Source organism: Dermochelys coriacea, chromosome 5 (assembly GCF_009764565.3).
Source record: "Dermochelys coriacea isolate rDerCor1 chromosome 5, rDerCor1.pri.v4, whole genome shotgun sequence".
NCBI lineage: Eukaryota > Metazoa > Chordata > Testudines > Dermochelyidae > Dermochelys > Dermochelys coriacea.
In genome coordinates, this window is record NC_050072.1 from 39,397,314 (window position 1) to 39,424,363 (window position 27,050).

General features: G+C 43.3%; 1 protein-coding gene across 8 annotated transcripts in view; it reads right to left on the reverse strand.

Moving 5' to 3' along the window:
* Positions 1 to 26,029, reverse strand: part of ELOVL7 (ELOVL fatty acid elongase 7) — a 59,263-nt gene extending 33,234 nt beyond the window's left edge. For 3 of the 8 annotated variants that reach the window (XM_043514991.1, XM_038403385.1, XM_043514990.1), the window contains exons 1-2: positions 25,329 to 25,482; positions 21,771 to 21,877 (exon numbers count right to left, since the gene is read on the reverse strand). The gene's annotated coding sequence lies outside the window, so the exon portion shown is untranslated. Of the gene's footprint in view, positions 1 to 21,770; positions 21,878 to 24,936; positions 25,062 to 25,328; positions 25,483 to 25,630 lie in introns of those variants that run through there. The other 5 variants (XM_038403387.1, XM_038403388.1, XM_043514992.1 and 2 more) reach the window with 5 other exon arrangements.
* Between the last annotated feature and the right edge of the window lie 1,021 nt (positions 26,030 to 27,050).

Sequence of the window (27,050 nt, forward strand, 5' to 3'; positions counted from 1 at the left end):
ACCAGTGCCTCAATGTGTCCAATGCCATACAAAATGAGAGATGCTTTCTCTTCTCTTGAGAATTTAGAATCCGAGGCCCTGATCCTGCAGACCCACATGGGCGCAGATAGAGCCCAACTGAATTCAATGGATTTTGCAAAACCACAAGGGTCTACCCACGTTGATTACAAGATCAGGGCCTAAGGGGCAACCTTTATACTTAAGTGTTATGACACGGGTGCAAATTCTGATGTTCATAGCCCTAGTCTACACTAGGTGTTGAGTTCGAATTTAGCAGCGTTAAATCGATGCAACCCTGCACCCATCCACATGACGAAGCCCTTTTTTCGACTTAAAGGGCTCTTAAAATCATTTTCCTTACTCCACCCCCAACAAGGGGATTAGCACTGAAATCGGTTTTGCTGGGTCGAATTTGGGGTACTGTGGACGCAATTAGACGGTATTGGTCTCCGGGAGCTATTCCAGAGTGTTCCATTGTGACCGCTCTGAACAGCACTCTCAACTGAGATGCACTGATCAGGTAAACAGGAAAAGGCCTGCAAACTTTTGAATTTCAATTTCCTGTTTGGCCAATGTGGCAAGCTGCAGGTGACCATGCAGAGCTCATCAGCAGAGGTGACCATGATGGAGTCCCAAAATCGCAGAAGAGCTCCAGCATGGACCAAACTGGAGGTATGGGATCTGATCGCTGTATGGGGAGAGGAATTCATGCTATCAGAACTCCGTTCCAGTTTTCGAAATACCAAAACATTTGTCAAAATCTCCCAGGGCATGAAGGACAGAGGCCATAACAGGGACCCGAAGCAGTGCCGCGTGAAACTTAAGGAGCTGAGGCAAGCCTACCAGAAAACCAGAGAGGCGAACGGCCGCTCCGGGTCAGAGCCCCAAACATGCCGCTTCTATGATGAGCTGCATGCCATTTTAGGGGGTTCAGCCACCACTATCCCAGCCGTGTTGTCTGACTCCTTCAATGGAGATGGAGGCAGGTTTTGGGGACGAGGAAGACGATGAGGAGGAGGTTGTAGATAGCTCACAGCAAACAAGCAGAGAAACCAGTTTTCCCGACAGCCAGGAACTGTTTCTCACCCTGGACCTGGAGCAAGTACCCCCCGAACCCACCCAAGGCTGCCTCTCAGACCCGCCAGGCGGAGAAGGGACCTGTGGTGAGTGTACCTTTTAAAATACTATACAAGATTTAAAAGCCAGCATGTTTAATGATTAATTTGCCCTAGCATTTGTGGCTCTCCTGGATATACTCCCAAAGCCTTTGCAAAAGGTTTCTGGGGAGGGCAGCCTTATTCCATCCACCATGGTAGGACACTTTACCACTCCAGGCCAGTTGCACGTACTTGGGAATCATTGTAGAACAAAGCATTGCAGTGTATGTTTGCTGGCGTTCAAACAGCATCTGTTCTTTATCTCTCTGTATTATCCTCAGGAGTGATATCATTCATGGTCACCAGATTGAAATAGGGTGCTTTTCTTAAGGGGACATTCAGAGGTGCCCGTTCCTGCTGGGCTGTTTGCCTATGGCTGAACAGAAATGTTCCCCGCTGTTAGCCACGTGGTGGGGGGAGGCAAAATGCGACCTTGTAACGAAAGCACATGTGCTATGTATGTAATGTTAACAGCAAGGTTTACCGTGAAAGAATGTACCCATTGATCCATAAAATGCATCTTTTCAAATACCACTGTCCCTTTTTTTTTTCCCCTCCACCAGTTGCATGTGTTTCAAGGATCACAGGATCTTCTCCCTCCCAGAGTCTAGAGAAGATTAGAAGGCGAAAAAAAATGCACTGGCAATGAAATGTTCTCTGAGCTCATGCTGTCCTCCCACACTGACAGAGCACAGAGGAATGCGTGGAGGCAGACAATGTCAGAGGGCAGGAAAACACAAAATGACAGGGAGGAGAGGTGGCGGGATGAAGAGAGGGCTGAAGCTGAAAGGTGGCAGCAGTATGATGAGAGGAGGCAGGATTCAATGCTGAGGCTGCTGGAAGATCAAACTAATATGCTCCAGCATATGGTTGAGATGCAGGAAAGGCAGCAGGAGCACAGACCGCCGCTACAGCCCCCTGTGTAACCAACCGCCCTCCTCCCCAAGTTCCATAGCCTCCTCACCCAGACGCCCAAGAACGCGGTGGGGGGGGCCTTCAGCCACCCAGCCACTCCACCCCAGAGGGTTGCCCAAGCAACAGAAGGCTGGCATTCAATAAGTTATAAACTTTTAAAGTGCTGTGTAGCCTTGTCTTTCCCTCCTCCACCACCCCTCCTGGGCTACCTTGGTAATTATCCCCCCATTTGTGTGATGAATTAATAAAGAATGCATGAATGTGAAGCAAGAATGACTTTATTGCCTCTGCAAGCAGTGATTGAAGGGAGGCCGGGAGGGTGGTTAGCTTACAGGGAAGTAGAGTGAACCAAGGGGCGGGGGGGTTTCATCAAGGATAAACAAACAGAACTTTCAGACCGTAGCCTGGCCAGTCATGAAACTGGTTTTCAAAGCTTCTCCGATGCGCACCGCACCCTCCTGTGCTCTTCTAACTGCCCTGGTGTCTGGCTGTGCGTAACCAGCAGCCAGGCGATTTGCCTCAACCTTCCATCCCGCCATAAACGTCTCCCCCTTACTCTCATAGATATTGTGGAGCACACAGCAAGCAGCAATAAAAGTGGGAATATTGGTTATGCTGAGGTCTGAGTCAGTAAACTGCTCCAGCGCGCTTTTAAACGTCCAAATGCACATTCTACCACCATTCTTCACTTGCTCAGCCTGTAGTTGAACAGCTCCTGACTACTGTCCAGGCTGCTTATGTATGGCTTCATAAGCCAGGGCATTAAGGGGTAGGCTGGGTCCCCAAGGATAACTGTAGGCATTTCAACATCCCCAATGGTTATTTTCTGGTCTGGGAAGAAAGTCCCTTCCTGCAGCTTTTGAAACAGACCAGAGTTCCTGAAGATGCAAGCGTCATGTACCTTTCCCGGCCATCCCATGTTGATGTTGGTGAAACGTCCCTTGTGATCCACCAGTGCTTGCAGCACTATTGAAAAGTACTCCTTGCGGTTTACGTACTCGCTGGCTTGGTGCTCCGGTGCCAAGATAGGGATATGGGTTCCGTCTATGGTCCCACCACAGTTAGGGAATCCCATTGCAGCAAAGCCATCCACTATGACCTGCACATTTCCTGGGGTCACTACCCTTGATATCAGCAGCTCAGTGATAGCGTTGGCTACTTGCATCACAGCAGCCCCCACAGTAGATTTGCCCACTCCAAATTGATTCCCGACTGACCGATAGCTGTCTGGTGTTGCAAGCTTCCACAGGGTTATCACCACTCGCTTCTCAACTGTGAGGGCTGCTCTCATCTTGGTATTCTTTCACCTCAGGGCAGGGGAGAGCAAGTCACAAAGTTCCATGCAAGTGCCCTTATGCATGCGAAAGTTTCGCAGCCACTGGGAATCATCCCAGACCTGCAACACTATGCGGTCCCACCAGTCTGTGCTTGTTTCCCGGGCCCAGAATCGGCGTTCCACCGCATGAGCCTGCCCCATTGGCACCATGATGCCCACATTGCCAGGGCACATGCTTTGAGAGAAGTCTGTGTCTATGTCCTCATCACTCTCGTAACCGCACTGACATTGCCTACTTGCCCGGTTTCATTTTGCCAGGTTCTGATGCTGCATATACTGCTGGATAATGCGTGTGGTGTGCTCTTAATTACCAAAGTGATCTGAGCGGGCTCCATGCTTGCCGTGGTATGGCGTCTGCACAGAAAAAAGGCGCGGAATGATTGTCTGCTGTTGCCCTGATGAAGGGAGGGGTGACTGACAACATGGCATACAGGGTTGGCTTACAGGGAATTAAAAATCAACAAAAGGGGTGGCTTTGCGAGAAACTGAATGGCTGCCTTAAGGACAGAACTCAAAACTGGGTTTAGCAGGCTATTGATTTCACAGAGGGAGGGAGGAGAAAATAAATACAAAACAAATCTGATCTATTTCTTGTTTTGAGCCACTTCATCTATCTTTATAAATCTTGCTGGCAGCAGACTGTGCAGTACGACCGCTAGCCATCGTCACCTCCTGGGTGCTTGGCAGAAGACGGTGCAGTACGACTACTGGCCATCGTCTTCTGCTGGCTGCAGATTAAAAGACAGTGCACTGCCGGTAGGACTCAATCGCCATGAGACGAAACAAGGGAAATGACCTGGCTGAGTCACTCCCATGTTTGCCCAGGTGCCCTGTTAAAAGAGCACCCAGGACTACGTCGACGACGGCTACCAGTCATACTGCACTGTCTGCTGCCAAAAGGCAATAAGCTGCTGCTGTGTAGCAATGCAGTACCACGTCTGCCAGCACCCAGGAAACATACGGTGAGGGTTAGCTGAGCAGGCTCCATGCTTGCTGTGGTATGGCGTCTGCACAGGTAACTCAAGAAAAAAGGCGCAAAACGATTGTCTGCCCTTGCTTTTACGGAGGGAAGGAGGGAATGGGGGCCTGACGATATGTACCCAGAACCACCTGCGACAATGTTTTAGCCCCATCAGACACTGGGATTTCTACCCAGAATTCAAATGGGTGGTGGAGACTGCAGGAACTGTGGGATAGCTACCCACAGTGCAAAGCTCCGGAAGTTGACGCTTGCCTCAGTACTGTGGACACAGTCCATCGACTACATGCACTTAGAGCATTTGTGTGGGGACACACACACACTCGACTGTATAAAAATGCTTTCTACAAAACTGACTTCTATAAATTCGACCCAATTTCGTAGTGTAGACATACCCATAGTGTCACTTCAACGAAAGAGCATAGTCATAGTCGTGTGCAAAGGAGAAAGCTCAAAAGGCAATTAAATCTAGACACTTCAAACATTATCAGCATTACCCAGAAAACATTAACTCCACCCTTTCTTTCTTACAGGGTCAAGTAGTTATGCTATTTTTAACTGCATTATCACCTCACGTCACAGAGCACACAAATGCAGACCATCCGCAATGTGCAGACTAGCCGTATTATTTGTATTGTGTAACTGGTTCTAAATTTCAATTGGGTGCTGGCTGTAACTGCTGGTTTTATTGAGAGGAGTTCAGTTTTCAGAACAGATTGAGCTGGGCTGTTGCATTACCCTTATTTATTTTAGAAAATAATTTGCTATAGTATCCCATGACAGCCCACGAGTGGCAAATCCAGTATCACAATGGATGGAGGGAGAGGGAACAGTATACAAGTAAGGAGCATTATGCACATGTTCTGCACTTTACATCTGCATCTTTACAACAGATAGTGAATAGCACATCTAAAATTTTACACCAGCAATAATCTTCCAGGTCTTGTGGCCTTGCAAAAAAGCAAGTTTTCTATCAGTTCATTGCTATCTTGTATCAACTTTCAAACATACATCAAAAGCTAGTCCATTTAGAGTTCTTATTCATTGTAGTGCATCAACAATGTTTCACCTAAAGGAACAAGGCAAAGAACATTCTGCAGTAGCTGGAGTTGGAGGCAGAGTAGCAAATATTCCCAATGAGCAGATGTTGCTAAAAAGTTTTGTTACACTAGAGCAAAGTTTCAGTAATGGCATTGGGAACAGCCTCCTTTCCTTGTCAATATCCTCTGTTGCTAGTACTCAAGAGACCGATACTTACAGTACACAGCAATTGGTTGTTCAAGTTGACTCTAGTTAATTTGTTGAAATATACATAGAAAAGCAATAAACAGGGAGGCACTTTTCCTGCAAGCACCTAATCTGTCACTTAGATTAATACGTAAAAGCAGTGGTAAATGGCAGAAATAGCCAACACATACTTCATTTTAGTCAGACTTTATATTCACTCTCGTTCTCTGCAAATCCAGTGGATTTTATGTTCTTTTCCCTCCTGGGATGTGAAAAGATCAGCTCATGGTCCCCTCACCCGCTGCCTATCAAGTCAATTGTTAACAAAATCAATATTTAAGTTAACTTTCAAAGGCAGTCTAATACCCCATCCATGTAAAGTGGTAGGGGCAGACTGAGAAAATCTGAGTTCGTACATCTTATGGGTACTGTTTCAGGTTCTCTGGCTGCAACAGATTCAGCACTAGTTTTAACTCAGGCCTCGGCTACACTTACAGATGTACAGCGCTGTGAGTTAAACCCGCCTTCGTACAGCTGAGTAGGGAAAGCACTGCAGTCTGTCCACACTGACAGCTGACAGCGCACTGTTGTGGCCACATTTGCAGCTGCATTGGGAGCGGTGCATTATGGGCAGCCATCCCAGCATTCAAGTAGCTGCAACGTGCTTTTCAAATGGGGGTGGGGTGGAGTGTGACAGGGAGCATGGGGGGAGAGAGAGTGGGTTTTTGGGGTGCTGAGAGTGTGTCAGCACGCTGTCTTGTAAGAACTGTAAGTACTCCCTCCCCCGCCTCTCTCACTCACTGAAAGCAAACGGCAGCTGTTTCTTTTTTTCCTCATAGACGAGATAAGCAGCTGCTCCCCAAAACAGACCGCAACCCCCCTTTTCCTTCCCCTCCCTCCGCCTCTCTCTTCAAGCAAACATCAGCTGTCAGCACTCCAAACGTAGCCCCCCGCCTACCTCTCACTCATTCAAAGCACAGTAGTTGTGTTTGGTTTTTTGATAAGCAGCCCCCCAAAAGAGCTTTGAAACGGCACTTCCACATCCTGAGTTTACAACAGAACAAGAGACTATGCTTCAGTTAAAAGGCTTATGGGGAGTTTCCAGAGATCAATCAGTGCGTAATAACGTTACTCCCCGTTTACACTGGAGCTGGAGCGTCTCAGCCAATGCGCAACAGCTGTTAATCCTCTTGGAGAGGAGGAGTACCAGGAGCATTCCAGTCAGGGAATCAGAGCGCTCTGGGAGGCTTTTTTGTGGTACAAAGTGCAAATGTAGCCAAAGCCTCAGCTCCTATGTACGGTTTCAGAGTAGCAGCCGTGTTAGTCTGTATTCGCAAAAAGAAAAGGAGTACTTGTGGCACCTTAGAGACTAACAAATTTATTAGAGCATAAGCTTTCGTGAGCTACAGCTCACTTCATCGGATGCATTTGGTGGAAAAAACAGAGGAGAGATTTATATACACACACACAGAGAACATGAAACAATGGGTTTATCATACACACTGTAAGGAGAGTGATCACTTAAGATAAGCCATCACCAACAGGAGGGGGGGGGAAGGAGGAAAACCTTTCATGGTGACAAGCAGGTAGGCTAATTCCAGCAGTTAACAAGAATATCAGAGGAACAGTGGGGGGTGGGGTGGGAGGGAGAAATACCATGGGGAAATAGTTTTACTTTGTGTAATGACTCATCCATTCCCAGTCTCTATTCAAGCCTAAGTTAATTGTATCCAGTTTGCAAATTAATTCCAATTCAGCAGTCTCTCGTTGGAGTCTGTTTTTGAAGCTTTTTTGTTGAAGTATAGCCACTCTTAGGTCTGTGATCGAGTGACCAGAGAGATTGAAGTGTTCTCCAACTGGTTTTTGAATGTTATAATTCTTGACGTCTGATTTGTGTCCATTCATTCTTTTACGTAGAGACTGTCCAGTTTGGCCAATGTACATGGCAGAGGGGCATTGCTGGCACATGATGGCATATATCACATTGGTAGATGCGCAGGTGAACGAGCCTCTGATAGTGTGGCTGATGTGATTAGGCCCTACGATGGTATCCCCTGAATAGATATATGGACAGAGTTGGCAACGGGCTTTGTTGCAAGGATAGGTTCCTGGGTTAGTGGTTCTGTTGTGTGGTGTGTGGTTGCTGGTGAGTATTTGCTTCAGATTGGGGGGCTGTCTGTAAGCAAGGACTGGTCTGTCTCCCAAGATCTGAGAGAGCGATGGCTCGTCCTTCAGGATAGGTTGTAGATCCTTGATGATGCGTTGGAGAGGTTTTAGTTGGGGGCTGAAGGTGATGGCTAGTGGCGTTCTGTTGTTTTCTTTGTTGGGCCTGTCCTGTAGTAGGTGACTTCTGGGTACTCTTCTGGCTCTGTCAATCTGTTTCTTCACTTCAGCAGGTGGGTATTGTAGTTGTAGGAATGCATGATAGAGATCTTGTAGGTGTTTGTCTCTGTCTGAGGGTTTGGAGCAAATGCGGTTATATCGTAGCGCTTGGCTGTAGACAATGGATCGAGTGGTATGATCTGGATGAAAGCTAGAGGCATGTAGGTAGGAATAGCGGTCAGTAGGTTTCCGATATAGGGTGGTGTTTATGTGACCATCGCTTATTAGCACCGTAGTGTCCAGGAAGGTTTTCTTCAGAACCACCGGGGATAAAAATCTTTAATTTTAAATTAAAAGCTTAGATTCTGCAGATGCTGATGAAACTCGTGAGGGGAGGGGGGGGAAAAAGGAGGTTTTCCTTAGTCCCCCATGTCTGAAAAACAACAAAGTATAAAGCAGAACAATACATCTATTTACACTGACCAACTCCGTTAATTTAATTCACCATCAGTACAGCTTCATTAGTGGTAGGAATGATATAAACTCTATTCTGGACTGGACTTTTTTTTTTTTTTTTTTTTTTTTTACACTGTGAAGTTTGCTAGCACTGACAGTCTAAATGAATGAAAAACTAGCAAAATGTGCACAGTTTATAAGAATGGTCAGAATTAAACAACTTTTAAGTTAATTTAGTTTATTTAAAATAATTTAAGTTTAAGTGAAAGTATAAAATGAGAACCCACTGGCTAGACTAACAATCAACACACAGACGCAATACTGTACGTATACTCCTATGAGAGTAAACATAATGAAGGACTTCACCCAAGTATGGATGTTCTTATTGGTCTCACTGTTGTTGTAGTCATGTCAGTCACAAGATATTACAGAGACCAGGGGGCTCAAACGCTTGTCTCTCGGACCTACAGAAGCTGGTCCAACAAAAGATATTCCCTCACCCATCTTGTCTCTCTTATGGTCTCAGTATTTCTGGGGCTGTTGGCAATATATGAAAACATGATCAATGACTGGTATTTCTAGACTGCATACATCACTAATATTTAAGCAAAGCACCAGTGTCTGATACCATACTCAACTCGGGGGGCAAACGTAAAAGCTGCACTGAAAGACAACATGCACTGTTTATGTCAAAACACAGTTGTTGACCACTACACTCATAGGAAGATACTGGTCTTCTACTTATGAAGCACAAACATTTTAATCCATGAACAGGTTACATACTGTAACGATAATACTGAAAAAAGGTCTAGATGAGTTAGAAAACAATCTGCTGACTGGATTTGTCTAGACTAAAAACCAATCTCCAAGGTGCCCAACGAGATTACAAGTTACTATGTTGGTAGACTTGAAATATAATGAATGGGATGAATAGGTCTCTGTAAAATAGGGATAAAGCATTTTACAAGGAGGTCAGTATCATTAAGATCTACTGGTGAACAGTGCTTATACCTGGGGACAATAAAAGACATTTCATTGGACATTTTGGTAGGACACTGACAGTCAACCATTTCCCTGCTGGGCACTTCTTTTGGGGAAGCATTTGGAATGAACATGCAGATATCAATCCACAACACCTTTCATGGGTTTCTTCATACATCCTGGCTATAAGCATACTATGAGAAAACCAGAGATCAAGCCAAGGACAGCCATTACCACCAAGACTCATGTAAGCTTTATAATTCTCATTACCTCTTTCTAGCATATCATTAAACCCCATTCTATTTTATCCACCATCTTTTCTGCCTTTTAAAGACTTTCTAAATTAGTCAGTTTTGGAACAGACTCAGCTTCTTTGTACCACTGCTGTAATCAACATGACAGCTAAACACTGCACTGATGTGAGAACTTGTGGAAAGAAACTAGACGACCGCCTAACATCATCCCAACATGGGCAGCTGAGCTGTGATTTGGAGACTTCAGGTCCTGTTTATGATTGATCTGTCCAAACAACAAGCCAGTGAAGCAAACATCAGAGACTGACCTTTTCTATCCTCCATCTCTTCCTCCTGTATGAGTTTAATCACATCTGTCCTCAGAGGCTGATTCATTCTAAAACTAAATTGTGGGTCAACAGTTAACAAGCTCTCTCTCTTTTCTTCCCTCTCTCCCTCCCCCCCGCCCTTCCCCACTTATCCAAGAAGCACATTTGGTATTATCCAGAGGCTATGGGAAAATCCAGATAGAGAAACACTCCATGCAAAAGAGGAAGGAATTTCTCCAAAATTGATATTCCTTTAACTTTTGATTTCCAGGTATTTGTGAATGTTTTTATTTAGTGAATGTTTAATCATTTTTAGAGGATATTTTTGATTGGTTGCTTATAAGTGAACAAAAGTCCATTAAAAAACCTTCCACCTAAAATTATTAAGTGTTGTGGTAGTAAATAGGTGACTAATTCCATCTTTGAGTTCCACATTCAATCAATACAAGAAGCAAGAACTGTTTGTTATTGAATCAAAGCAAGAACTGTTTGTTATTCAGAACTGGTGGAATCCTTAGTTTCTGTTTACTCATCATTTAGCAGAAGAATGAAACAGATAGTCAAGTTGTTACTACAAGGGTGCTGCATTCCTTACATAGTGAGAGATATGCAAACCTGGGATACACCTATGGGCAGAGATTACTTATCAGTGATTCTTATGATGTGGGAAAGATGAGCAGCTTCATTTTCAAAACTATCTTGTACCCACAAACTTCACTAATGTCAATGGCACCTCTGGGTACTCAGCACTTGTGAAAATCATGCCATAAATCTTCATAAACTGGTTTTGGGGAAGGTGGTGTAATGTGTAAGAACTCTTCTGTAGCTGCCAAGATATAGGATGAGTAGCAGCTGTAGAGAGAACAAAAAAATACAATTGCTATAAAACACAGAATTATCTCTTGGAATGGAGAAGGCAGAGTCAGAGACAGATGCCAACACCCTTATGAGAGGGATTATAAGTGACTTTATGTTAAGGTCTTATCTTAAATGTGGATTTGACCCACTTACAACCACTGGTGGCCAGCAACCATTGCAGCTCCACAGTCTAAACCTAACGTAAACAGAGTAAAGCGCTATAAGCTATGCTTTGTGCCTTCAGTTTATGCTTATTTCAAGCTGGGTTAAGCAGCAGCGCAAATTAACAGCTTAGTTTGTCTGCACTGGGGCCGAGGCCATTGCATCAATGCAGCTACACTGGTAACTTAACATAGATGGCTGAGATCAAGACAAGTTCTATATCGGATTTTGAAAAAGTGCAACAGTAGAAACTTTCTAGCCCATCTAGTGATATTTATTAATATTAGTCTATGGCATGTTTATGCTCATCTCTATTTTCTTCTAATAAAAAAAAAATTAAGTAACTCAGCAGAGTCCTGTTCATTTTAAACTAGAGCTAGTCATTGCTAGACCTTCCGGAAAAAACAAAACTCACTTCTCATCTTTGGAAAGGTGAAATGTCAATAAGGCATAATCACAGAAGACCCATTAACCCACTGCTCAAAAGAAGATGCTGGTTGCAATTCGTTGGAGCATAGGGAAAAGCTCAAGACCCAGAGGATGGAGGGAGTTGGTTACAGGGAACACAGAACTGGAACACCAAAAGTTGAAATACAGATCAAGATTGCCTTGACATCTTAGTCACCCTGAAGTCTATGGGCCCTCAGTCAGTTCTCTACTAAACCCTTCCCCCAGCCACATTTGACATGCATCATCACTACATCTCACAGATCAAGTGGTGCATAGAGCTGCACGTCTAATGAACACACTAACTAAAATAGGATCAATGGAAAAAAAACCCTAAACAAATGCAATCTCATGGCTGATGTTATATAGTCACAGGAGGTAAACATTAAGTTTTATTTCCCATCTAGAAAATTCAGATTGAGTTCCTGATTCTATTCCAACATTCCCTGTCCATTATTTTCCCCAAATGCTCATAACTTCCTTGAACAATTCTTTTGGGGCCAAAATTTTCCATTTTTGGCTTTGGTCCAAATGACTTTTTCCGTGCAAGTTTGAAAAGAAGTAGTTTAATTCTTGGAGTTAAAAAACAAAGATCGCACACTTTGCCCACATGTACCAATCATAATGACATTCTGACAGGTTTCAGAGTAGCAGCCGTGTTAGTCTGTATTCGCAAAAAGAAAAGGAGTACCCGTGGCACCTTAGAGACTAACAAATTTATTTGAGCACAAGTTTTCGTGAGCTACAGCTCACTTCATCGGATGCATTCTGATGAAGTGAGCTGTAGCTCACGAAAGCTTATGCTCTAATAAATTTGTTAGTCTCTAAGGTGCCACGGGTACTCCTTTTCTTTTTTAGTAGTTTTAAAGTTACAAATGTTTGAAGTACAGAATTGTGCATGCACATGAGTCTTTGCAGGAGAGATGGAGTTCAAGGGAGCAAAACTTTTGCTTCACTAAGCAAAGCTGCAACCTGACTCAAGTGTGTAAAATGTAAAACAATATTCCATTTTTAAAAACTGGTTCTCACTATACAAACTCAACTGTAAACAACGCCTGCTGTCTTGGTCCAATCTCTTATCAATTAGTTTAAAGCAAAATGCAAAGTTGGTGGTGTTGAGGAGGGAGAGGGGCTTCCTAGAGAACAAAAAGCAGGTGGACAAAAAAAAAAAAAAAAAAAAAAGACATGCATGACTGTACACAACTGTTAATGTCCATCAAATTTTCTAGGTCTAATCATCTAAAATGTCCCTGCTAAAAGAATGATTTAAAAAAAATAGTTATCTAGACTAACAGGACAAAACTATGCAGTAATAAAAAAATATATACATTTAGTATGTTTTGAGACACGAGTCTATCAGAGAAAGGTACGTGATATTTTCTATTTCATAACACAATTCTCAAGAGCACACAATTTAAATTTAAATATTTATGCTCTTGCTAAGCACTTAAATGCCACAAAGAACTGTGTCTATGTCTCCACAGTTTAAACAGCTCAACTTATACTGATATAATACAAAGGACAAACCTGGTAGATCTGGCCACCTAGAAACACTGCATTTCCTAGGATATACTGCACTGTGATTTCCCTTCCCCATACCCAAAGATGGACAAGTATAAATAGCTCAAGAAATTCATTCAAACAAAAGTATATCAGGAGATGGATATGCCATGTTATCAGAACATTACAGACGACTGTTATACTTCCAAAACACATCCTTGATGAGAGGACCAAGAAACACTTAAGTTGGTATTCAGCATTGTAATACAAGTCTATATTGTTGAAATCAAATATGTTCAGTAAAAATGTCAATGTGCTAGAAACAGACCCTGCTAGGCAAGTGTTTAAGTATCGTCTAATCCCATTATTCCCAAATTTGTTACAACACTGCGACTCCTCAACAGATATTTTAAATCTTGGGTGACGCCCTTAAAAAAAAAAAAAAAGTCTTATGTTACTAGAGTCAAGAGTTCAGGACACTAGATTCAAGAGGGACATGAGTTTTTCTGACTATTCGATTACATGCAGTTTAATATTATAATATTAATATAATGTTATATATTCTAATCTAATTCAGGGTTTTAATACTATAATTTGAAAACATGGATTTTTTTGCACGTTCAGATACAGTCTAAGATTCTAGCGAGAAGAATGGGCCTGTTTCAAAATGCATAGTTGTGTAGTGTTTGGTTGAATCTGATAGTGCTGGTGTTTAAGTTGTTTTCATAGAGCATCAGGGTTGGAAGGGACCTCAGAAGGTCATCTAGTCCAACCCCCTGCTCAAAGCAGGACCAATCCCCAATTTTCGCCCCAGATCCCTAAATGGCCCCCTCAAGCATTGAACTCACAATCCTGGGTTTAGCAGGCTAATGCTCAAACCACTGAGCTATCCCTTCCCCGAAGTTTTCCCAAGTTAAAACCATTTTTATGTTTAGTTTTCACAGAAATCATTGCTGAAAATCTAGAATCAGAATTGGCTGGAAGCACACTGAAACAATGTGTATTCACTGCCTGAGATTTTAGAATATTAACGTCAAGGGCCTTATGTACTTCAGGATGCAATTTCTTTGATACCAAAGCTTAATAATAAATCATGCAGCGTATCCAAATTGCTGCTAGCGCTTTTCTTCACTCACGCTGAAACCCCACTGTTCTTTCAGGTCATGGTTACTGCCCCTACAGTGTGTAGCCCCAAATATGCAGACCTTCATCCACTACAAATTTATCAAGGATCTTGATTATTTTTTCACCAGCTGTTTGGACTCTTATTGCTTTGCCAAATAAAAGTTTTTCAGCTATTGTACCTTCTTTGACAAATATCAGTTAACAGAAGCTGAGCCAGGTTGGTTATATCTGTGAAATCATCAAGCTGCAGTGCAAAATATTGACTTTCAACACATTCTGCTCATTTTCTGCAAGGTCATCAGTGCTTCAATGGATGGTATTTGCCACAGGAATGGTTTTCAGTGCCATAACTGCTCGTCTCCCAGTCATAATTCTATACGCCTATTGCCACTGAAATTAGGAGGATCTCATCAAGAGCGAGGGTTTGTTTGCCTTTTGCAATTTGCTTGACCACAACATAAGATGCCTTTAAGGCTTTCTGAGGAACAGCTGATTCTTTAGACATGACTTTTATTGCCACTTATAACTCTTTTTGTTTCTGAAAGAAAAACATCACAGTTCTCATTTACAAATTCCAGGTGTTTGGTTTCTAAATATCTCTGTAGTTTCTCTGGCTTCATACTTCACAAATGACATGTTGTGGCTGTGTATTTTCTGCAATAGTATCAAGGCACAAAAATCTACACATAATGAACCTACCATGTCTGCTAGTGCTGCTGCTGCCACTGGGAACGTTCTTATCCTTTCACTCCAGCAGGGGGCTTTTACCAGAAAGCCTTCCTGCTGAATGTTTACCCTGCAGGACATCTCTCTGCTGAAGGCCCCCTGCAGGAACAGAGGGGAGAGAGATGCTCCCAGCCCCATAGAATATCAGGGTTGGAAGGGACCTCAGGAGGTCATCTAGTCCAATCTCCTGCTCAAAGCAGGACCAATCCCCAACTAAATCTTCCCAACCAGGGCTTTGGCAAGCCTGACCTTAAAAACTTCTAAGAAAGGAGATTCCACCACCTCACTAGGTAACACATTCCAATGTTTCACCACCCTCCTAGTGAAAAAGTTTCTCCTAATATCCAACCTAAACCTCCCCCACTGCAACTTGAGATCACTACTCCTCATTCTGTCATCTGCTACCACTGAGAACAGTCTAGATCCATCCTCTTTGGAACCCCCTTTCAGGTAGTTGAAAGCAGCTATCAAATCCCCCCTCGTTCTTCTCTTCCACAGACTAAATTCCAGTTCCCTCAGCTTTCAGAGTAGCAGCCGTGTTAGTCTGTATTCGCAAAAAAGAAAAGGAGTACTTTGGCACCTTAGAGACTAACAAATTTATTTGAGCATAAGCTTTCATGAGCTACAGCTCACTTCTCCTCATAAGTCATGTGTTCCAGTCCCCTAATCATTTGTGTTGCACTCCGCTGGACGTTTTCCAATTTTTCCACATCCTTCTTGTAGTGTGGGGCCCAAAACTGGACACAGTACTCCAGATGAGGCCTCATCAATGTCGAATAAAGAGGAACAATCATGTCCCTCCATCTGCTGGCAATGTCCCTACTTATACATCCCAAAATGCCCTTGGCCTTCTTGGCAACGAGGGCACACTGTTGACTCATATCCAGCTTCTCGTCCACTGTAACCCCTAGGTCCTTTTCTGCAGAACTGCTGCCTAGCCATTCAGTCCCTAGTCTGTAGCGGTGCATGGGATTCTTCCATCTTAAGTGCAGGACTCTGCACTTGTCCTTGTTGAACCTCATCAGATTTCTAGCAGCAGCTAGAAATAAAGCTCAGACCCATGGATAAGATACAGGTGATTTTTAAGCCTAGTTTAATAGTCTCGTATTTAGAAAAGAACAGAAATAGGTATATGGATTCAATTTTTTTTCCCCCAACCACTTGTGGCTCCCCCATGACCCCTTCAGAGCTCTCCAAGCGAGTTTTGGAAGCACTGGTCTAATCACTGTGGAACAGGTGGGGCAAGGAGGCAAACACTAGAATCTTTCTAATACAGTGGAAGACAAAGAATTTGTCGAGATATTTTATTCTTAAGTATCAGGTTTTCACTATCATGTACACAGCATCTACCTCTTATATACAACTTTTCATCCACAAGTCTCAGTGCTTGACAAAGGAAGTCAGTATCCTTATTTTACATGTGGGGAAACTGAGGCATGGAAAGTAACATCTCCAGAATCACCCAGCAAGTGAATCCAGGTCTCCCAAGTCCCAGACCAGTGGTCTAACCACTAGGTAACACTGACTCTCTACATAGGACTGACTGAACCAAGAATGGCACCACAGACTTCATCATTTTACTCCAGTATGAAGCTTCTGAGCATGGTAACAGCGATCCCTCTGGTCATTACATCACTGCAAGACAACTTCAGAGGAGGATACACCATCACTGGCAATTTTTAAATCAAGGCTGGATTTTAAAGGTATGTTCTAGTTCAAAAGGAATTATTTTGGGGAAGTTCTATGGTCTGTGTTATACAGGAGGTCAGACTAGATGATCATAATGGTCCCTTCTGGCCTTGGAATCTATTAATCTAAAACATAAGCCCTTAAATATTAGCCATTGCGAAAAGAAGACTTCTGAACTGCATTAGTAAAAAAAAATCCACCTACTGAAGTATCTGGAAGAAAATTCAAAAAACAAAACAAAACAAAAAAAACCACAATGACTCTCTTTCCCAAGACTGAGCCAAGTATTTTCAAGGCAGACATGAACAAGAGTCTAGTATCAATTCACAATTTATAATAGACATTCTAACAACAACTAACTCTGACCTCGTGCTTTTCATCAGTAGAACTCAAAGCAGTTCACTGAGATACATATCTCCATTTTTTAAACAAATAGGGAAACTGAGGTATAGAGAGGTGAAGTGACTTGCTCAAGGTCACACAAGAGGCAAGTGGCAGAGCCAGTAATAGAACCCAGGTCCCCCGAATCCCAGTGCAGTCTGTCCATTCAGCTATACAGTACAACTGTCCAAGAAATTGCCAGTTTCTTCATCGTCAAACCAAGATAATAGAAATTGTACTGCTTTGCAAAGTACAGAAATTTTTATATTTTGGGATATAAAATATGTAATCTCCATGCCTTCTCATTAAAAAGGAACCATGGCAACAATTCAGTTCTTGTGGCCTGAGTCAGACTCAGATCCAGAAAGATCTTCCCATTTTCAAGCAGCATTATTTGTGTAGCATGAGTCCTTTTTACAGTAGCAAAAATACTTAAAAAAAAAAAAGCTTGTTACGAAGAGCTTACAGCGGCTGCTTTAGGATTCTAGATACTTTTAGAGAATGCCCACAATTGCTAGAGCCCATGTCATAATTGGTGTCCTACAGTATATATTTCACTTGCAAATTCAGTGAAATGGGATGTAAAAACTCCCCACATATACCGCTTCCCAGCAGCTGTCAAAGGGGATAGGAAGAAAGAAGACTGAAGCTTTTCCCTCCAACTAGAAAAACAGAGCTTCCTTTCAACTCTCAGGAAGGCAAGTTTGTCTTTATAAACACATAATGTAACTGCAAAGTTATTCAACAATGTATCCCACAAAGACTGCTGTTTTAAGTGGTTACAGCAGACTTGGGATCTATCCCTCCTCTGCCACTGACATGCTAAGGGACTCAAGATCACACAATTTCCCCATTTGTAAAATGGATATCTTCCCAATCTCAGAAGGTTGTTTTAACTTTTAATTCATTATTTGTCTAATGCTCTGGGTCCTTGAATGAAAGCTACTGTTGACATGCAAGTACATAGTTCAATGATGCAGAGAAAGTCTCCATTAGGAGGAACGAGGAGCAACAAATTGCAGGAGACCCAAGCATCCAAAGGCAATTTTCCACTGGATAATTTGAAAGGTAGGTCAAAATTTGGGCCTGAGCTACTTAGTTTTAACAATGCAGTAGAAGAACTCACGGGAATAATGTTGAGTTGAGAAGAATCCAAAGAATAAATTGGGGCAAAACTCATTTTCCCATTCACATTTTAGGTGGGTTTTGTTTGCATTTGTTTTTTGTTGGTGGTTGTTTTTGTTTTTTAAAAACAAAACTTGTAAATGAATTCCTCAAATTTCCTGTTGTCCAATTACAGCTCATGAGAAGTGGTGCGAGGTTAGGTTGAGGGATTTCCTCCAAGCCTGTAGTGATTCTTTGCAAGGCTTTGAAGCAAGATACGGAAAGTTCCTACAACTTGTACATTTCAAATTTTAAGAGTTTATTTTTAAATACTACAATTTAAAAGTTGTGATCAAGACTGGATAAAGAAAACGTTAAAGGAGTGGACTTACAATACATCAAAGATATACAATAAGTGATTTCCAAGATTCTCCTACCAGTAGTTTTATGTCGTCTCAAAGGAAAAAAGTTCAATAGATTTAAACCTAAGGAGACTTCTTTTTAACTACCTAGTTTTATATGGAATAAAAAGCTCCATCTTCTTGGTACATTAATATCAATTTAAGTGACCTAAGGAATTAATTTCAGCAGAAGCAGGCTAAGAATACAATTTTTGGCCTCAATTAAAATAAAATCTGTTAATTAAACTCGCACAGGATCCAGGTATCTAAAACCAACCAATATTCCTTCGGAACATTGTAAAACCCAAGGTACAGAAAGTAACTTTGGCAATGAATTTGCCATCAATAGCTCCACAAGAGAATCTAAAGCAGCTTTATACCATTCCTCAGAATATTTGCATGGAAGAGAGCAACATGCAGATTTGTGAATCCTTAAGGCAGAGTCATCCAATGATTAGAGTAAAGTGCACTTTAAAAGGAGCTCAACTTGAAAAATATTTCAGCATTCAAAAATTTTCAATCTTCAACTTAAAAAAAAAAACAACACACTATCAGTGTTCCCACATGATTATCAATGACCTATTAACAGAAGCCTCAGGATGGAACAAATACATGTCAGACAGCATAAAAACTAGCAGGTCTTAACTGTAACCCTATATTTTGATGTTTCAGCTAACGCCTTTCCAATAGGCAAAGCTTTTTTAAGACAAGAAAACAGCAAAGGTGATGGCTGATTAAGGGCTGTGTGAAGTATATAAATGCACATTAGAGATAGTTGAAAATGTATTTCAAATTTTAACAAAAACCAGGGAAAAGTTTTCCACAAACTGGTTTCATGAAAAAATATCCCTTATTTTTCAAACCAGCTCCAAGGGTATATTTCAAAATCCTTTTTTAATTGGGTGTCCTGTATTCCTATCAGTTACAAGTCACAAAGCATCAATTCTGGCCACTTATAAACACTTCCAGTTTTTCATACTCCAAGTGAAACAACCAAAAAAAAAATTCACTTACATGAAGATTAATTCTTAGAGGAAAAAAAAAAACAAAAAAAAAGCACAGGCAAATGGAGAGTTCCAAAATGGAATATATCCAAATAAAAAAAGAGCACATTAAAATACTAAATCAAATTAATCCAGCATTAGTTTAAGCCATTTTTGGATTTTCACTTTATAATCCAAGTTATTGCCAAGTCAATAACAAATCAATCCTTTGTGTTTCAGACTTTGAAATGGGAATTGCTTGCTCCTTTCTTCGGTTAGGAGATGAGAGTAACAGGGAGGGAATTCTTCAATGTAGCTGTGTTCTTGTCTTGGAGATATTCATAGACTACAGTAAACAATTATGTAAAAGTAGTATTTTCTCAGACCCCAGTCCTGCAAAGACTCTCATATATACTTAAATTTTATGAATTGTGAGTAGCCCTATTCACTTCAATGCATTTGTTAAGCATACGCATAAACCTTACAAAATTATAACCTCACTCAACACATCTATTCTCTGGGTATTCAGAATCATTTTATAGTAGTGCCTAGAGATCCCAATCAGGGATCAAGGTCTCATTTTGTTAGGTGCCATATACACATAAGAAAGATAGTCCCTGCCCCAATAATACACACCTGTAAAACAAAGGGACAAAACATAAGAGGTGTGAGGAGGACAAAGTAGCAGCCAGATTACAACAACTGCATGACCACTGTCAAGTGATTTGCAGACGTAGCAAAATGGAGTGTAAGAATCTATAGAGCCACTACAAAGAACTCCTCTCAAGTACAGAACAGATGGGCGGGGTGGGGGGAGGACTACAGGGCCATGTCCACATCAATTTTTTCCTGCCTTAAGGATGAGCGACAGGGGTGGGGCAGAGAGGAGTGAGCAGCGGGTAGTGACCCGGGGGAAAAAGGCGGAACAAGAATGGTGGGGCCACGGCTCAGGCAAGGGAGGAGCTCGCCCACACACACTTCTCAGGAGCTTCCAGCACTCCTGCCAGAGGGCAGCATCAGTGAAAGATAAGGCTGGTTGAGGGAAAGTAAAACTAATGTGCAGTAATGGTAGCACTGTTTCCACAGAGGAGGCAGAGTTGTTTTGTTTTTGTTTTTTTAAATTAAAAGGTACATTTTTACTGCTTTGTACTTTTGTTAGCAATGCAGAAGTAATGCAGTTAAGAGGTATAGTCTTGATTCCCCTCCTTCTTGTGAATCATCAAAACAATTTACCAAGTTCCATTCACCGACACCCGAGTTTGAACAGTTATCATAATGAGAACTATAGGGCTACAAAGTTGGATCCAAGAGATTCATTCGGCCTGGATAACCTTTATTATGAGTAATAGTGCATGAAGAGCCCCTACCTTGTGTTTGCTTCAGTGGCATTTAGATTAATATCTTGTTGGGGGGGGATCCTCAGAGGAGCCTAAGCAAATTAGGCACCCAAATCCCACTGAAATTCAACCCCTGTTGGTATTCTGAGCACGTTTACATGGAAATCAAGATAATTGATAATCAATGCTATTTTTACAGTGCTGCTTTTCAGAACAGAACAAAACTAAGTTATGCTAGTTACGGGCCTTAAAATATAATGGTCGTTTTTCATAAAAAACATTAATATCACTTAAAATGTGTATGCATCTTAGCCCACATTTGACCTTCATCTTCATAAGGAGCCAAGATGTAGCTAACAAAGTTGCAACAATGTATGAAACCAATAAAATCCCATTCCAGATATACTCCAGCAGTTCACACAGAACAGCTTTTACTATATTAAACATGTTTTGAGTGAAACAACACTAGCTCTGCAGCAAGTAAAGTTATATTCTGAAACCAAAGAATGCTCAAACAAGAAGACAGCATTCAGACAGACTAGTCTTTGTCTGGGCTTGCTTTAAGCCAGTGGTTCTCAAACTTTTGTACTGGTGACCCCTTTTACATAGCAAGCCTCTGAGTGTGACCCCCCCTTTATAAATTAAAGCACTTTTTAATACATTTAACACCATTATAAAGGCTGGAGGCAAAGCAGGGTTTTGCGTGGAGGCTGACAGATCGCAACCCCCCCATGTAATAAGCTCATGACCTCCTGAGGGGTTCCGACCCCCAGTTTGAGAATCCCTGGACTAGTGGCATGACCCAGGTGAAAAACTGCAGATTTTGCATTATCTTAAATAATCTCTATTATTCTTGGATTTTACCTCGATTTTTCTCCCCCTTTGTTATTTAACTATTATATCATTCAGTTCTGTAAAGCATTTTGAGTACAGCAGGCATGACAGAGAATATCCAAAATAAAGTTGTCTTGTATTACCTTTCTTAGCTACTATTTTCTTGCTCAAAAGATTAACTTAACTAAAGAAACATCAGTTTTACAAAATAAGATCATTTATTTGTTTGAATAATCCAATAATACTAAAAATGTAAAGTTTACTTTTCACCATTAATATTGCATTTACCTTTTTTATCACACTCAAGTTTGGACAATAAAAGCACGTCGGCTGGTCAGTTTCACTTTCCCCTTCTCATGCACAAGTACAATGCTTTCACGTTCTGATTTCCAGGGCTATAAGGGAATGCATAATAACTTAGTTTTTAAGTGACATTAAATGATTTCATTTAAAAAAAAATTATAGAAATCTATTAACATTAAATGTAAAATAATAATGAGGCTTTAACAATTATTCTTGACACTTAAAAACACTTTCTACCAGTATTACAGTTCTGATCTTTGTGGTTGCAAAGAAAACTTTCCAAATTCAAACTTATTAGTCTCCTCCTGAATTTGCAGACAGACATAACAGAGTTTCTGTGAACTACAGCAAAGTGAAAATTGTTCAGTGTTGTCAGTTTTCACTGTTTTTCAGATCCCCACAGTAGTGAAACTGACAAATCTTATACCAATTCTACTCTGCTGTGGCTTTAAAACAAAAAGGGGGGGGGGGGGATTCCAGCAATAACAGGCTAGCGCAGCTGTTAAAACTGAGTGGGAAAGGTAGAGTAGCAGAACCTTCCTTCCCATTGCACTAGTCAGGAGGAGGTGTAACACAGTGAAAAACCTCACCTCCAAATCATTTAACAGGCTCTGGGATGGGGGAAACCCTATGAGACACCTTGGTCGTCCTGTTTTTTATAGCCAGCTAGAGTTGAACAGAGAGGCTGTAAATTTATCAGGCACCTACTAGCTCTGGAGGCTGATATGAAGTTAGAGTACCCAAGTAAAGTTCAGGGTAAAGATTCCAGCACTCTGCTGCTTCCTACACAAGGAAAGGGCATCAGGACTGACTCCATTCCTGCTGTTCCCCCTGCACATTTTGTATCAATCTATGGCTAATAGAGTTGAACCCACTCTGGCTTTTAGGCAAATTTCAAAATCCTATGTGTGAGTGCACAAAGGGGATGAGCAGAAGTGACTGATTAGGTAAGTTAGAGAAAGGAAGTGCTGCGCAGAAGGAGGGCTTGAAAAAAAAGAAAGATAAGATGAAAAAAATATAGTAATGGAGCAAAGGGGGAAAAAATAAAAAGGAATGACACGGATGACAACTCACAAAGCATATACAATAGATTACTGTAGTAAAAAGAGTAGAGTGAAGCCAAGAAGGAAAAGGAGGTAAGAAGAAAAAAAAAAAATGTATCAGGGAAATGTACTAAGCAGAGCTGGTCACATGGTGCTTAGAAAAATCTATTTAGTTACTTTTACTGATACTTGACTACTTTGATTAATACTTTGTAGTATGCAGCTACCTTTATAGCTGGTTAAATGCTAGTCTGCAAATATTAGTAGATTAATGCCAATGGAATTTTTAAAATACATTCCGTGCATAATCTGCTATTCAACCTGTCCTACTGTACTAATAAAATTTAAGAAGCATTTAATAGAAGGTTGATTGACAATGGTATAATGAAATAACATACAATTGTTTTACTTCTTTCTACTGCAGGGGTGCAGCCTTGGAGGAGTAGAGCAGGCACAGGTTTCCGTTTTAGACCCTGGCTTTGTCTATACAGGGACACTCAGGAAAGTTAATACAAATACACTAAAGGTGCAAAGTTAGCTGTCAAAAGTTAAAGTGCATTAAACTACCATGTGTGCACCAATTCAGAAGTGAAATGGCATTAGTTTGCGGTAGCTTAGGTCTGGCATAAAACTGACTTAATTTTCTAGTGTAACTATGTAGCTCAGAGAAGGAGTACTCGTGGCACCTTAGAGACTAACAAATTTATTAGAACATAAGCTTTCGTGAGCTACAGTTCACTTCATCGAATGCATTTGCTGATTGCATCTGTTGAAGTGAGCTGTAGCTCACGAAAGCTTATGCTCTAATAAATTTGTTAGTCTCTAAGGTGCCACAAGTACTCCTTTTCTTTTTGCGAATACAGACTAACACGGCTGCTACTCTGAAACCTGTCATTATGTAGCTCAGGGATGTGAAAAATCCATAGCTCTGAGCAGCATAGTTAAGCCAACCTAACACCTAATGCTGACACTGCTAGGTCAACAGAAGTATTATTCCATCAACCTAGCTACCTACTCGGATGGGAGAACCCCTCCTGTTGGTGTAGGTAGTGTCTATGTGAAAGCAGTGCAGATATGCTGTTGTAACATTTTAAGTGTAGACATAGCCTTAATCTTCTTTGGATTAAGGTCATTTCACTTCTTTAATTTATGCCAATTAACTTCACACTTTTAGTTAATTCATTTTAACTCCCCCATATAGAGAAGTCTGGTCTAGCTAATAGGTAGAGTCCTCAGTCTAGTATATTTTTCAAGCCCTGAGCTAGTTAGTTCTATGTTAGTATGGCGGAAAGCAAGGCACAGAGAAGCTAAGTGATTTGTCCAACAAGGTCAGACAAAGTCTACAGCAAATCCAAGTGTACAGGCTCTCAGTGCTCTACCTTAACCATACCCACCATCCTCTTCCTCCCTCCCTCTCTCTCTCTCCATTTGTATGTAGCCTGTTGAGGAGTCCTGGATCTACAGACCCTCCCTTGAGTTTCTCTCTTTGGGCAGGGTGTAGAGTTTGTCAAAGCCAACCACACATTTCCCAGCAGAGAAAGCCACTGATGTAGTCTCTTGCACAATACAAGTGTTCCATTCCCCTCTCCCATCCTCGGCATGACTTGTTTTGCAAGTTGGGCTCATTATCTTAACGCACGCAGCAGTTTGGAGGAAAGAGAATGAGTTCGGGATATTATCAAGCAAGCCCAACCCACAGTTTATACCAGCTTCACGAGCGCACAGCCACTGTAGGAGCGTGCGGGGAATGGAAAGAGAAATGAAGAATTCAGACCAGTACTGGGCAGGAGTGGGACGGCTTCACTCAGGAAAAAGCTCTGCTCATAGGGTGACCAGATGTCCCGATCGGGGGGTGGGGGGGGGGGCTTTTTCTTATAGAGACGCCTATTACCCCCTACCCGCATTGTTCACACTTGTCCTGTGGTCACCCTATCTGCTCGTGTCCAGTGAAAGTCCTACATTACTCAGCGGGCGAAGGGCTTACGACCTGAAACAACCACACGCCGCACCCGTCTCTCCCTCTCCTGCCCTGCCGGACGGGCAAACAAGCGTGCAGTCCCACGGCAGGCAGCCATGTGGCGCGGCTTGGTAGGTCAGCCGAGAACCACCTTTTTGTCCCTTGCATTCTGCCTGCAGCCGCCGCGGCTTCCAGCCTCCCCGTCAGCGACCGTTTGTGAGAGCGGGGCCCGGGCAACGCGCACAGGGGCGGCAGCTCACCCGCGCCTCTGCCCGGAGCCGGGCGCGGAGGGGATGGGGAACGAGCAGCCCCCGTCCCCCAAATCCACCTCCGATTAGACCTACCCCCCCCCGCAGCCCCTAAAATCCCCCCCCATTCCTACCGCCCCCTGCCCCCGCCCCCCGCCTGTCCCCTAGCCCGCCCCGCACAGCAGGTGACGGGGAAGCCACGTTGCCCCGCCCTTGGCGACCCAACCTCACTCCCCGGCCCGAAAGTTTGCGGGAAGTTGCCCGGAGCCCCCCCCCCGCCCCCGCGGCCACTCACCAGCGCCGAGACCCGAGCGCGCACCGCACCTGCCCCGGCAGCCAGCCAGCGCGTGAGTGGCAGCGGCGCCGGCCGCACACTCGCTCCCCAGCGGGCGGGGAGGGGGAGCCCTGAGTCACCTTCCCCCCCACCCATGTGACCGGCCGCGCCCTGCTGGGCCGGCCCAGCCCAGCGCCCGCCCCTCCGGCGGCAGGTGGGAGCCGCCGCTCGCGGGCTCGGGCCCTGAGGGGCGAGGCGCCGTCCAGTGTGAACGCAGGCTCCAGGCTGGTTCTGGGCGCCCGCCCCTGCTCCCAGGGGCTCACCCATCCGTTCCTCTTCTCTGCACAGCCCCGCCTTCACCGAAGCCCGGGGGGGGGGGGGATTGGTAAATGGCTGGACCTGAACCGCTCCCCTCCCAAGCATCAGGGATGGCCCTGGTTGGAGATGGGACATTGGACCCAGGGAGCCAGAGCCCTGCCCGCGGCATGGAGCACGCACCCCCCCCCCCCCCCCGTCTGCTTCAACCTTCATACACGCAGGCTCGAACTGCTGACCAGAGGTTGGGTCAGAAGGAATTTTCTCCCAGCTCGGATGGGCAGCGACCTTGGGGTTTTTTACAACTTCCTCTGCAGCGTGCAGGTCACTTGCCAGGATTATGTGGGTGTAGCTCACTTAATCATTTCCGGCCATAATGGGGCCCTGAGGCATTGGCCCACTGGCCCAGTCTAGTCTCCACCTGTGGCACACCATAGTCAAGTTGGGCTATTGTGCTCGAGTGGGAGCGAAGCGAGGGCGCTGAGTAAATGCCATGGGGCTGTCAATGAACCCTCAACATTGATAGGTATGAAAATCGAGGGATTGCACATTAGGATTAATGAAAGCAGCACAGCTGGGGTTCTCCGCACAGGAGCTGGCCGAATTCAGTTTGCTAGGAGGATCATTAGCTTCCCCGCCCGGTGGTAGGTACTGACAGAAGGGATGATGAGAATATTGATCCGTTGCCACCCACAGTATCCTATGCCAGTATTCAGGAGTAGCAGCTGTGTTAGTCTGTATCCGCAAAAAGAAAAGGAGTACGTGTGGCACCTTAGAGACTAACAAATTTATTAGAGCATAAGCTTTCGTGAGCTACAGCTCACTTCGTGGGATGCATTCGGTGGAAAAAACAGAGGAGAAATTTATATACACACACACAGAGAACATGAAACAATGGGTTTATCATACACACCGTAAGGAGAGTGATCACTTAAGATAAGCCATCACCAGCAGCGGGGGGGGGGGGGGAAAGAAGGAAAACCTTTCATGGTGACAAGCAGATAGGCTAATTCCAGCAGCTAACAAGAACATCAGAGGAACAGTGGGGGGCGGGGCAGGAGGGAGAAACACCATGGGGAAACAGCCCCACTCCGTGCAATGACCCATCCACCCCCAGTCCCCACCCAAGCCCAAGTCAACTGCATCCAGCCCGCAAACCAAACACGGCTGCTACTCTGAAACCTGTCATCATACACACTGTAAGCAGAGTGATCACTTAAGATAAGTCATCACCAGCAGCAGGGGGGGGAAGGAGGAAAACCTTTCATGGTGACAAGTAAGGTAGGCTATTTCCAGCAGTTAACAAGAATATCTGAGGAACAGTGGGGGTGGGGTGGGGTGGGGGGCAGAAATAACATAGGGAAATAGTTTTACTTTGTGTAATGACTCATCCATTCCCAGTCTCTATTCAAGCCTAAGTTAATTGTA